Genomic DNA, 6,000 nt, shown 5'->3' with positions numbered 1-6,000 from the left:
ACCACAAGTACCATGTTTATATTGGAACAAGACTAACTTTTATATTGCAATTTTTTAATCAATTCATAAAGTTTTTTCTATAATTAACTATATCATGGTTTTTATTTTTTAAAGGTATAAAAGTATCCAAAAATAAATTTAACATTTTCATCATTCATCAAATTTAATATCAAACTTATGATTCATATTTTTTATGCTACAAGTATTTCATTATGTCTTGGCAATTGAATCTATTGATTCATGTAATAATTTATATGATAATTTATATGATAGAGTCTCTTTTTTGCTAAAAATTTCTATTTTTTTCATAAATATTGGTTGTTAATATTAGACTTTTTTTACTTTTGATTTGATATATATCATATGTAATTCATCAAGTCTTTGTAGTTGTATCAATCTCTAGAGTACTTAGTCTCTACAAATCAACATAAATTCAAATTCTATCTGATTCATGTGATAATTCATATCATAGAGTTATATATAGAATTTGTACAAATTATCTATAATAATAAAATCTATATCCATTGTAATAATTTAGATAGAATTCCTCTATGGTTTCAATAGATATATATTATTTTAGTAATTTGTATTATATGGCAATAATGGCTTAACTATAGAATCATGTGATAAAGTTGCATATAAAATTTGTACAAGGGTGATAGTTTATAGGCATGTTTTATTTTTTAATATGTTTCTTTTTTTATTTTTTTCTTTTATTTTTTAGAACTATTTATGTTCACAACATGTTTCTTATTTTTGTTATTTTTTTTGAATATTATGAGTATTGGGGGCTTAACTTTAGAGGTGTTGCAAGTATTCAAAATAGTTACATATTTATTTTTGTAAGCTTATCTAGGCTAAGATGTTTAAAATAGATAAATATTCAAAATGGTTGCATACAATATACGATAAGTAATATTTGCTTTAATTCAATCAAAACATATGATGTTTATTTGAAAAACTATATATGTAAAAAAATAGTTGCTTGAAAGTGAAAAATTTTAATTTATTGTAAAAATTTTATTTCATACTTTTATGTAAAATTTTCTATATTTAATTTCATGTATATATATATATATATATATATACATATATCTATTTATATATATATATATATACATATATCTATTTATATATATATATATATATATATATAATGATAAATATTTTTTATTAAATATATTTTAATAATTAAAGTAATAAATATATTTTTATTTATTTTTATTTATAAAATATAATTTTTGAAAAAATTAAACTTTTTGTTATAATAAGTTATTTTGAAAATATGTTTAAATATGATCAATAGAGATAATTATAAGATCTTTATTTTTGTCAGAATATTAGGTACTATAATTTGGTTAATTAAATTATATGCATTCATTTTTATTTTATTTATACTATGTGATCTTACTCAAATATTTGAAAAATGTAGTTTTATTAAAATTTTATTGAGGTACAATTTTTTTTAATTTTTTGTAACAAGCTCACTTTATTTATTTGGTTAAACTCATGTTATTATCATTGGTCTAGCTTTAATAATGAATGAAATTAATTAGAGAGAAATTGCTCAACAACAACATAAGGAATGTGAAAGAGTACAAAAAAAAGCTAAAACAATTATATACAAGGACAAAAGTATTTATCGCAATGCAATTACTTAATAAAGTCAAAAAAGTTAAGAGAGAGGTTTAAGAAAGGAGATAAGTATTATAGATGAGAATTTTAATTTTTATTAGAAAAAAATCAGTTAATAACATCAAAGAAATCATGAGAGAGATGAAAAATAGTAAGATGATATTAATTATCGAAACTACAAAAGGATACAATTGCAACAAAGAAAAAATTATGAAGAACTTATATAATAAGTACTAAAGCCATGGATAATCTAGGCAAGATGAATGTTTTATGTCTTCATTATAATGCATTGTATTAGTATAATAAACATATAGTCCGGTCATGAAGAAAATCACCATTATTTAGATAGTATTGTTTTTAAAGAAAGGTTTTTTTTTACCATCTCTACTTTCTTTGGATTTGCTTTTGAAATGCTCATTTAAAGATCAAGATACAAGAATAAGAGATTTTTGAAAAAATATCTATCAATACAATAGTCCACATACATATACATCCTTAGGTGCAAATATTGATTGATCTATATTTCAAAGAAATGTTTTATATAATTTTAGAATAAATAGAGAGTTGTATCATTTGACAAGAGCTTTGTTACTAGAAGAAGGTATCGGCCCAACTTATGAATAATTTTACATCCACAATACAATATTTGCACAAGATAGAAGGATGAGATGTTACCATGATTTATTGGATCAAATTATGTAAAAAATTAGAGAAGTTTTGAGAAAAAATAATTTATTTATTGGATTACATAGATATGCATATGAAATACAATCTCACGCACAAGATGAAGAAATAATAGAAATTTATCTTAGAATTTCTTTATACTTTATGAATAAGATTGAAAGATGTTGATATAATCTTTGTATTACTTTTAAAGAGGTTTTTATTTTATTGCTTAGAGATAGATTGGAGTTTAATGCAATTTCTAATATTATTATTTATCTATATAGTAGTGCATTATTGGAAAAGACTCATGAGGCTTATCTTCCTAATTTGTTCCTTCACTATATTTTCTTCTTTCCACATAGAACCTTTAGATAGCATCGAAGACTAATGATACACATCTTGATTTTTTTGCATAGAACAAGGAAGATTAGATATATTGTAGATATCAATCATATAGTTTTTGCAAAAAAATTGGATAAAGACAATGATCGAGAGTTGTTTGAAGTTATTTTATGATGCAAGGTATACAATTTGTATAGAACAAGGAATCTTCAAGCACCTTGTATGGAAGACGATTATTGTATAAAGAAGTATTCAAATGTGTTTGTAGAAAAAACAAAAATTTATGTAAATTTTTCTAATATCAATAAAAAAAATAATAGAAGAATATTTGAAGTTTGAAAAATAACTATTGATAATAGAAATGTTATATTGTTCTATATAAAATTATTTTAGAAGTATTATTTTTATATAAATATTGAAATATATGCATCTATTTGTGCAATCAAGTATATCCATAAGTACATCTATGAGGGCCATGATCATATTACAATGTAATTTAAAAACCACCAAGATGAAATCAAATAATATCTAAATCCAAGATATATTATAATTTTTAAAGCTCTTTAGAGGCTTTTTGGCATGTGGATCTATAAAAAAATGCCAAGTATTGTTTGTTTGGCCTTTAATCTTTTATAAATACATCAAGTGGTACATGATTGAAATGACAAGGCAATTATAATTTTGAAACAAGCCAAAAGATAAAAGACAATATTAACTTCTTTTTTTAAGATATGTACAACTATGGCGATGGTAAGACAATATATATACCAGTAATTTTTACAATATTTTATTTGGCATAAGATAAGAAAGATTGTATTTAGTACATCCGGCAATATAAAAAAGATATTATCTCAGGCTTCTATTAATCCTCATTAAAGATCCACAATTATTTGACCACTTAAAGACTGTTGACAAAATTTTCCATCAAACATTTAAAAGTGCATATGCAATTCTAAGATTGTTTGAAGATGACAAAGAGTAGCAACAATGTTTAGAAGAGGCATTAAAAATGTAAAGTAGGTTTCAATTAAGGATGTTCTTTACTGTTTTGTAATTTCACAAAAATTTGATAAATCTATTAAATCTATGGAAAAGATTCTAAGAAAACATCTTAAATGAATTCAATGTTAGTTTATAAAGAAAATATGGAATCGTCAATCAAATGAAAGAATAGATCAAGAACTTTGAATTCTTTCTATTAAATAAGATTTTATAAGACTCCAATATAATGCTTGCATATTTTTTTTCTGATGTTATTATCAAGAATTAATTAAAATGCAACAATTAATTGAAATAAATTTATTATTAAAGAAAAAAACATAAGATATTTAATATGTTTCACAATTGAATCTTAAACAAAAAAATAAATATGATGATATTATTGCCTTCATAATAGAAGAACATGGATACACATTTTTTTCAAGTAAATATGTAAGAACTAGTAAGATATTTATTTACAATGCTTTGGCAATTAAAGTTTTATTGATGCAAAAGATTTTTTATATGTGTTGCATCATCAAGAATTTCTGCATTACTACTTTATAGTAGAAGGACCATCCATCCTATATTTAAGATTTTAATAAACTATAATAAAGACTCATTTTATTCAATTAATAAGAATTTCAATCATGTTGAATTTATTTGCCAAGTTTTGCTTATTATTTGGAATAAACGTTTGATGCAATATTGTCATTATCTTAGAAAAATTGATTATTCTTTTATAAACATTTGGAATATTGATTGCCCATTTGAAAGAGCTATAATAGTCTTTAGCAAAGATTTTTGCCAAATATTACTAGTAATTATGAAAAGAACTCAAGAAGAAATTACAGCAATATATTTTGATATTTAAAACTTTGACTTTAGATAAAGATCCATACATTAAAAGAAAATATGAAGTCGAATTTGGAATCACTTAAAGTAGATATTAAATTTGTTAATTGGCTTCTTCATGTATGGAATATATATAAATATTATATATAATGATGATATATTTATATTTTTTATGATTACATTATGATTAATTAATATTTTATTTTCTACTTATTAGATTGAAAATAGTACAAGCTTATTGCTTGATAATGTACTTATAATTTTTGATTACATAATTGTCAATCAACAAATATTGTCATTAGTTGATGATATTTATTAAAGATTGGCAAAAGAAAATGTTGTATATTAACCTGGCAATTAAGTGAAAGAAGAATGAAATTATTTAATCTTAGAAGAGCTTAGTAGAAAGATATAATAAAAAAAACATGGATAATTAATACAAAGGTAGTAAAAACTTTAATCATAATGCTACTTTTTTATAGAAAAGACTTCTATTTATTTTGTAGGAATATAAATAAGCCAAATAAAAGTAAAAAAGATAAGTAATTAATAAAGGTATGTCTAAAAAAAGATTAAAAATAGGTTTAAATAAAAATTATCTCAAAATATAGAGAAATAATATCCAAAGAAGGTTTATTTTATATGTGATTTGAAGATATATTGTGGTTTTGAGAGCTTTTCAAAATGAGACATGTATTCTATAGGTTTGGATTTTATGAAATAAAAAGAAGTTTATAAATTTAATGATTTTGTAAATGTTATAATATATTTATAAGTAATTTTTTTTATTTTGTTAATGTACTTGTAAATATATGTGAAAAATTTGATGTCAATCAAGTAGTTAGATTGAAAATTGTGAGAGTTTTTGTGGATTGTGGATTACAAATAATTGAAATTTATGATCAGTGAGGATTTTTCCATTCTTGCAATATTTATAAGTTCGATTGAAGCAAAAATTAGTGAAAGAAAATTTGACTTAAATACCTACATACTAGAAATTTTTTAGAATAATTGAATAATAAATAAGGAGAAATCTTTGTAGGAAGATTAATATTTAAATTAAAGAAGGAAGGCAACTAACATCTAAGAGGTTTTGAAAGCTTTTCTTTCAATTAATATGATTGATTCTTCTCAAATTTTTTATACTTTTTAATTGCTTGTAGATTGATATATGGATGAAATTTTAGTCAAGATCGGCAATTTAATTAATATTAATTGAGTTTTTAATATAACTATAGTAATTAATTAAGATTTACTTAGAATTTTCTTGAGATTATTTAAATTTTATTTAAGATTTGATTAGGGTTTTAAATTTCATTAGAATTTAATTAGAATTAAAATTTTGCTAAGATTTCATTATGATTTCATTATGATTTCATTATGATTTTATTAAAATTTGTCTAGAATTAGGATTTAAGATTTGATTAGGATTTCATTAAAATTTGGTTTAGAATTAAGATTTAGTATTTGATTAAGATTTTATTAAAATTTAATCTAGAATTTGATTAAGATTTGATTAAGAAT

Source organism: Physcomitrium patens, chromosome 3 (assembly GCF_059467195.1).
Source record: "Physcomitrium patens ecotype Gransden chromosome 3, ASM5946719v1, whole genome shotgun sequence".
Taxonomy (NCBI): domain Eukaryota; kingdom Viridiplantae; phylum Streptophyta; class Bryopsida; order Funariales; family Funariaceae; genus Physcomitrium; species Physcomitrium patens.
This window is presented reverse-complemented; position numbering follows the sequence as displayed.